At 47.0% G+C, this 8,099-nt stretch overlaps 1 non-coding gene across 1 annotated transcript; it reads left to right on the plus strand.

Moving 5' to 3' along the window:
- Positions 1–248: 248 nt before the first annotated feature.
- Positions 249–330, plus strand: trnas-gcu (transfer RNA serine (anticodon GCU)). The gene has a single exon. It is a non-coding gene; the product is annotated as a tRNA-Ser (tRNA).
- The last annotated feature ends 7,769 nt before the right edge of the window (positions 331–8,099 follow it).

Here is an 8,099-nt window from a genome sequence, read left to right on the forward strand (position 1 = left end):
GAAACAGTTGACCAGTCTTCCTCAGTTTGAAACTCAGGATGTCGCGCAAAAACATCCGATTCAACTATTACTGCGCTGGCCGGGGATCGAACCGGAGTCAACGGTTTCAAAAGCTGCGAAGCTCACCACTATACCACCATCGCTGCACTTCCCTCATCGCATTCCTGGTTGAATAGAAAGAGGCAAATAATTGCCATCAGTTCATGGATGCAAAACGAATTAAGACGTATTGACGCGTAGCACTGTGCGACGAGGTGGCCGAGTGGTTAAGGCGATGAACTGCTAATCCATTGTGCTCTGCACACGTGGGTTCGAATCCCATCCTCGTCGATTTTTCGTCCATTGTTTCTCGGAAGTGGGATTCATTTTTACACGATGGATCTGCAATCACTGATGTGACAAACTATTCCCAGTTGTCAGGCCACTTACATCAAGTTGGGTTAGAGGAGGGACGAATGGAGGCACGAACGGAGGCAGACGTGTTTGGGGCTTAACCCTACATTGCCACCACTTCTTCTTCGGCTCCCCACTGTGCAATCGAGGTTACCGGGTTCACTTCTCCCATTATTAACTTCTGCCACCTCTCGTGGATGATCGTCCTCCTGATTGTACATTGGTGGGGTGCTTCGGCTGCTTGTCTGTGACAAGATCAGGTATTAAAGTTCCATGAACTAAAGGGGTTGTACCACGTGGTTAAGGTGAGGCACAATAATCCATTGTACTCTGCACACGTGGATTCAAATCCCATTTTTGTCTGTAACGTGTCTGTTGGATCTCTGTTTCGTCCACTTCATGAGGATATAGAAAAAAGGCTGTGAGTTTTAGCTTTTGTTTCAGGGCTTGGCGGGCGGTGAACAGTCGAACACTGTCCATGGTGAAACCAAATAATAAAAAGCTGAGAAAGTTACTTTTCACTCCCTGCCCTAATTGCGCATAAATTCTGAGTTGGAAACTGTTCCTTCCCCTCAGTTTGAAACTCGCGAAGTCGCGCAAAAGATAAGTTCATAAAATATAGGAGCAGAATTAAGCCATTAGACCCATCGAGTCTGCCCCGCCATTCTATCACGGATGATGTGTTCCTCATCTGTTACCTACAATGTTACAGATGAAGGGGGCGATTGATCTCAGCTAGAATACGTCCTCACTATAACACATGACCGAGGAGCGGGAGAAGGCAGTTTCGCCTCCTGAGCCTAACACATTCCATGAGATCTTGGCTGATCCCATACTGCCCTCAACTCCACCCGTTCTCCATAACCCTTCCACTCATTACCAACAACAATCTCTCTAACTCCTCCTTAAATGTATTCAGTGTCCCTGCATCCATCGCAATCTGGGGTAGCGAACTCCACAGAATCACAAGTCTTCAGAGGCTAGATTCACAGTATAAAAGTGATCCCCTACCGTGCAGACTGTGTTTGCACTGAGTGCTGAATTTGGTGCATTTGAGTGCTATAGTGAGAGTTTGGTGACTGAGGGAGTGCTGAATTTGGTGCATTTGAGTGCTATAGTGAGAGTTTGGTGACTGAGGGAGTGCTGAATTTGGTGCATTTGAGTGCTATAGTGAGAGTTTGGTGACTGACGGAGTTAGGTGAGGAGGGAGTAAGGTGCTGCTTGCATTTTGTTTCCTCCATTTCCGCAAAGAGTGAGAAGAGAGCCAGGAGTTTACAGAGAGTGCAGCTGACTGGGAGCAGTGTCGGAGGGCGGAGATCCAGTTGGTCCAGAGGGCAGCTATATTCTGTAAGGTAAGAGGGGATGGAGGCTAGGCCAGTTGCATGCTCCTCCTGTAGGATGTGGGTGGTGAGGGATACCACCCGTGTCCGCGCTGACTATACCAGCGGGAAGTGCACCTAACTCCAGCTCCTCAAAGACCGTGTTAGGGAACTGGAGCTGAAGCTGGATGAACTTCGGATCATCCGGGAGGCAGAGGGGGCGATAGAGAAGAGTTACAGGGAGGTAACCACACCCAAGGTACAAGACAAGAATAGCTGGGTTAGAGTCAGGGGCGGGGGGGGGGGGGGGTGGGGAGGCAGACAGTGCAGGAATCCCTCGTGGCCGTTCCCCTTCAAAATAAGTATACCGTTTTGGACGCTTTTGGGGGATGACCTACCGGGGGAAGGCCCTAGCGGCCAGGTCTCTGGCGCTGAGTCTGGCTCTGGGGCTCAGAAGGGAAGGGGGGAGAATAGAAAAGCAATAGTTGTATTAGCTGCTGATGCGCTATTTATTAAACCGCTTCTTGAAGAGAGTTGCTGCGGTGCTCATTCGGAGGGTCAGTGCTGACTTGTTGGGCCGAATGGCCTACCTCTGAGCTGGATATTGTACGATTCTGTGATACAAGCATGTTGATGCGGTGAAGTCCTTCTGCCATACTGCCCACCCCTGACACCATGTAGAAATGCTGGTCTCTCAATGACTGGCGACCAATGACATGTAATAAAAAATCACTGACTTAATAATTGAGCAGCTCCTCCTGGCTTGTGCTCTGACCGCGATCCGGGGAACTGGCGGAATCCCGACACGTGACCATTTTAGTTGCGTCATCAGGTGACCGTTCGGCCTGCACAGGTCTCCTTCTGTGCTGTAATTTCTAGATTTCATCATTTAAATTTTCTTCCAGACTGTAAAGTGTGGTCCTGTCCCATTTGAATTTCTAATATATTTCCAATGTAACTGATGTTGTTCCACAATCTATTTAATCGGTGGAATTGTGCGTTTAGGAAGCTGAGGTTTTCGAGTCTCTCAAGGCCTCTCTCCAAATCCAATGGTCATTTTCCACGAAGATTCAACCCCTCCTCACATAAACCCCGGGCCCCGTTGATCGTTTGAATGCAATAAGTTCCTGGAGTGATTCCAGGCTGGTTTTAGAATGTATTCCATCGACCAAATTACTAGTGAATGACACACTAGACGCAGGTGCGATGGCCGCGTGATTAAGGCGTTGGACTTGAAATCAATGTGGTTTCGCCGCGCTGGTTCGAGCTCTGCTCGCAGCGACTATGATTCGAAGTGTTTGCTAAACTCCCCGTGCAAGCCACTGACTCGAGAATGAATCGGAATGTTTGTAAATGAACGGTTTGAACCTATATCAGATTTAGTCAGCATTTGTTTTGGAAACTGAACGACATATGAAGAAGCTCGCACTCAAAACAACAATCAATAAATAATAACGTTTCCTGCAACGTTTGGAAGGAGAAGCAGCAACGGCAGCGAATGGAAACGTGGTTCGGTTTCATTCAGGTGAATGTATTTCTGGGTAAAAAGATCGTGTTAGAAATGGAACATATTTTATCTCTCTATCTGATTCTTTGTTTCTTTCTCTCTCCCTCACTCACTGTTTTCGTGCTTCGCCGGGGACTGATTGGATACACAGTGAAACTCAGCCCTATTTGGTTGCTCAGACGGGAAGGGGGGAGAGGAGCAGAGCATTAGTAATTGGGGATTCTATAGTCAGTGGCACAGATAGGAGATTTTGTGGGAGCGTGAGAGACTCACGTTTGGTATGTTGCCTCCCAGGTGCAAGGGTACGTGATGACTCGGATCGTGTTTTCCGGGTCCATAGGGGGGAGGGGGAGCAGCCCCAAGTCGTGGTACACATTGGCACTAACGACATAGGTAGGAAAGGGGACAAGGATGTCAGGCAGGCTTTCAGGGAGCTAGGATGGGAGCTCAGAACTAGAACAAACAGAGTTGTTATCTCTGGGTTGTTGCCCGTGCCACGTGATAATGAGATAAGGAATAGGGAGAGAGAGCATTTAAACACGTGGCTACAGGGATGGTGCAGGCGGGAGGGATTCAGATTTCTGGATAACTGGGGCTCTTTCTGGGGAAGGCGGGACCTCTACAGACAGGATGGTCTACACCTGAACCTGAGGGCACAAATATCCTGGGGGGGAGATTTGTTAGTGCTCTTTGGGGGGGGGGGGTGTTAAACTAATGCAGCAGGGGCATGGGAACCTGGATTATAGTTTTAGGGGAAGGGAGAATGAGAGCATAGAGGTCAGGAGCAAAGATTTGACGTCGCAGGAGGGGGCCAGTGTTCAGGTAGGTGGTTTGAAGTGTGTCTACTTCAATGCCAGGAATATACAAAACAAGGTAGGGGAACTGGCAGCATGGGTTGGTACCTGGGACTTCGATGTTGTGGCCATTTCGGAGACATGGATAGAGCAGGGACAGGAATGGATGTTGCAGGTTCCGGGGTTTAGGTGTTTTAGTAAGCTCAGAGAAGGAGGCAAAAGAGGGAGAAGTGTGGCGCTGCTAGTCAAGAGCAGCATTACGGTGGCGGAGAGGATGCTAGATGGGGACTCTTCTTCCGAGGTAGTATGGGCTGAAGTTAGAAACAGGAAAGGAGAGGTCACCCTGTTGGGAGTTTTTTATAGGCCTCCTAATAGTTCTAGGGATGTAGAGGAAAGGATGGCGAAGATGATTCTGGATAAGAGAGAAAGTAACAGGGTAGTTATTATGGGAGACTTTAACTTTCCAAATATTCACTGGAAAAGATATAGTTCGAGTACAATAGATGGGTCGTTTTTTGTACAGTGTGTGCAGGAGGGTTTCCTGAAACAATATGTTGACAGGCTAACAAGAGCCGAGGCCACGTTGGATTTGGTTTTGGGTAATAAACCAGGCCAGATGTTGGATTTGGAGGTTGGAGAGCACTTTGGGGACAGTGACCACAATTCGGTGACGTTTACGTTAATGATGGAAAGGGATAAGTATATACCGCAGGGCAAGAGTTATAGCTGGGGGAAGGGCAATTATGATGCCATTAGACCATGACTTGGGGGGATAAGGTGGAGAAGTAGGCTGCAAGTGTTGGGCACACTGGATAAGTGGGGCTTTTTCAAGGATCAGCTACTGCGTGTTCTTGATAAGTATGTACCGGTCAGGCAGGGAGGAAGGCGTCGAGCGAGGGAACCGTGGTTTACCAAGGAAGTGGAATCTCTTGTTAAGAGGAAGAAGGAGGCCTATGTGAAGATGTGGTGTGAAGATTCAGTTGGGGCGATGGATTGTTACAAGGTAGCGAGGAAGGATATAAAGAGAGAGCTAAGACGAGCAAGGAGGGGACATGAGAAGTATTTGGCAGGAAGGATCAAGGAAAACCCAAAAGCTTTCTATAGGTATGTCAGGAATAAGCGAATGACTAGGGAAAGAGTAGGACCAGTCAAGGACAGGGATGGGAAATTGTGTGTGGAGTCTGAAGAGATAGGCGAGATACTAAATGAATATTTTTCGTCAGTATTCACTGAGGAAAAAGATAATGTTGTGGAGGAGAATGCTGAGCCCCAGGCTAATAGAATAGATGGCATTGAGGTACGTAGGGAAGTGGTGTTGGCAATTCTGGACAGGCTTAAAATAGATAAGTCCCCGGGACCTGATGGGATTTATCCTAGGATTCTCTGGGAGGCCAGGGAAGAGATTGCTGGACCTTTGGCTTTGATTTTTGTGTCATCATTGGCTACAGGAATAGTGCAAGAGGACAGCAAATGTGGTCCCTTTGTTCAAAAAGGGGAGAAGAGACAACCCCGGCAACTATAGACCGGCGAGCCTCACGTCTGTAGTGGGTAAAGTCTTGGAGGGGATTATAAGAGACAAGATTTATAATCATCTAGATAGGAATAATATGATCAGGGATAGTCAGCATGGCTTTGTGAAGGGTAGGTCATGCCTCACAAACCTTATTGAGTTATTTGAGAAGGTGACTGAACAGGTAGATGAGGGTAGAGCAGTTGATGTGGTGTATATGGATTTCAGCAACGCGTTTGAAAAGGTTCCCGACGGTAGGCTATTGCAGAAAATACGGAGGCTGGGGATTGAGGGTGATTTAGAGATGTGGATCAGAAATTGGCTAGCTGAAAGAAGACAGAGGGTGGTGGTTGATGGGAAATGTTCAGAATGGAGTACAGTCACAAGTGGAGTATCACAAGGATCTGTTCTGGGGCCGTTGCTGTTTGTCATTTTTATCAATGACCTAGAGGAAGGCGCAGAAGGGTGGGTAGTAAATTTGCAGACGATACTAAAGTCGGTGGTGTTGTCGATAGTTTGGAAGGATGTAGCAGGTTACAGAGGGATATAGATAAGCTGCAAGAGCTGGGCTGAGAGGTGGCAAATGGAGTTTAATGTAGAGAAGTGTGAGGTGATTCACTTTGGAAGGAATAACAGGAATGCGGAATATTTGGCTAATGGTAAAGTTCTTGAAAGTGTGGATGAGCAGAGGGATCTAGGTGTCCATGTACATAGATCCCTGAAAGTTGCCACCCAGGTTGATAGGGTTGTGAAGAAGGCCTATGGAGTGTTGGCCTTTATTGGTAGAGGGATTGAGTTCCGGAGTCGGGAGGTCATGTTACAGCTGTACAGAACTCTGGTACGGCCGCATTTGGAGTATTGCGTACAGTTCTGGTCACCGCATTATAGGAAGGACGTGGAGGCTTTTGAGCGGGTGCAGAGGAGATTTACCAGGATGTTGCCTGGTATGGAGGGAAAATCTTATGAGGAACGGCTGATGGACTTGAGGTTGTTTTCGTTGGAGAGAAGAAGGTTAAGAGGAGACTTAATCGAGGCATACAAAATGATCAGGGTGTTGGATAGGGTGGACAGTGAGAGCCTTCTGCCGCGGATGGAAATGGCTGGCACGAGGGGACATAACTTTAAACTGAGGGGTAATAGATATAGGACAGAGGTCAGAGGTAGGTTCTTTACGCAAAGAGTAGTGAGGCCGTGGAATGCCCTACCTGCTACAGTAGTGAACTCGCCAACATTGAGGGCATTTAAAAGTTTATTGGATAAACATATGGATGATAATGGCATAGTGTAGGTTAGATTGCTTTTGTTTCGGTGCAACATCGTGGGCCGAAGGGCCTGTACTGCGCTGTATTGTTCTATGTTCTATGTTCTATTTCATCCCAACTCTTTTGGACGAATACATCCTGGTGATGGACGGTCCTGATTCAGTGGAAGAATCGACAAACTATTCCATTCTTGGCTCTGTGTGAAGTTCCATTCCTGGTTGTGAGGTGGCTCTGGGATAAAGGGATCGAGAGAGAACGAGGTGACTGCAGTCTGACTCTTACTCTGAAAACCAGTTTGTGCGCCCTTGTAGAAAGTGGATGTGTCTGAGAACAGGAGGAAAGCAGATCATGGGCCTGTGATTGATTTTATTGAGTCTGACCTTGAAATGTGAAGCAAACTTCTAACCAGTCGGTGCCTGGCTGAGAACTGGTAAGGAATACCGGCTGATGTTGAAACGGTTCATCTTTAATTAGTTACAGCAAATCGATTCTTTCAGAGGTGTTGGTGTATTGTTTTCAGAGTCACTGTCATAGTTTCTTAAAATATGATTTGCGCTTGTTTTTGTTTTGTTCAGTAATTTGGGGAATCTATTTGGAGCGGGTGCAGTTGGTCAATATCTGTGCCTCTTGCTTGGCAGCTCCCCGGGAAGCAGCAGCTCCATTCCTATCGAGATCTGTGGGCACAAACAGGAGACCCAAACTATTGCGCACTGCTGCCATCTCCTGGCTGAAAGCAAGTTGTGCAACAAAGTAACGATGTATTCGTGACACGATTCAATTGGAGCAAAATAACATTAACATGGTTAAATATTATCATTGTAGTAATCACATTTAAATCCCCAGATATCTGATTTTTGACTGAGCGACCCAGCTCATCCCGATCTATCGGAAAATGAAGGATTCCCATTACAGCCATATTGGTTACAAGAATATCCAATCTCTGATTTAATACATTCTCCCGCTTCATTGTTTGTGTATTCGTTCAATAAATACAGGCAAAGTTTGAAGAAATCAGTAACAGAGTGATCAATGTTCCCGGAGAAGTGAAACTGCCGCCCCGAACTTCCTTCTCTGAAGGTGATTCCAGTCACTCCCCACTTTCCCATCAGAACAACGTCACAGAAGAAATCACATCACCTTCACAGAACAACCATTCAGTACGAAAGTAAATTATCTGAACTATGCTGACCAGAATCAGTGTGCTCAAACGTGTGTTCTTGTTGAAAGAAAAAATGAGGCAGTGAATAGTTGTGTGGCTACCGCAGGGCAGTAATGTTGTAGCTCCTGGTTTAAGGAGCAGAGTGCCGCAGCGAA

Source organism: Scyliorhinus torazame, chromosome 24 (assembly GCF_047496885.1).
Source record: "Scyliorhinus torazame isolate Kashiwa2021f chromosome 24, sScyTor2.1, whole genome shotgun sequence".
NCBI lineage: Eukaryota > Metazoa > Chordata > Chondrichthyes > Carcharhiniformes > Scyliorhinidae > Scyliorhinus > Scyliorhinus torazame.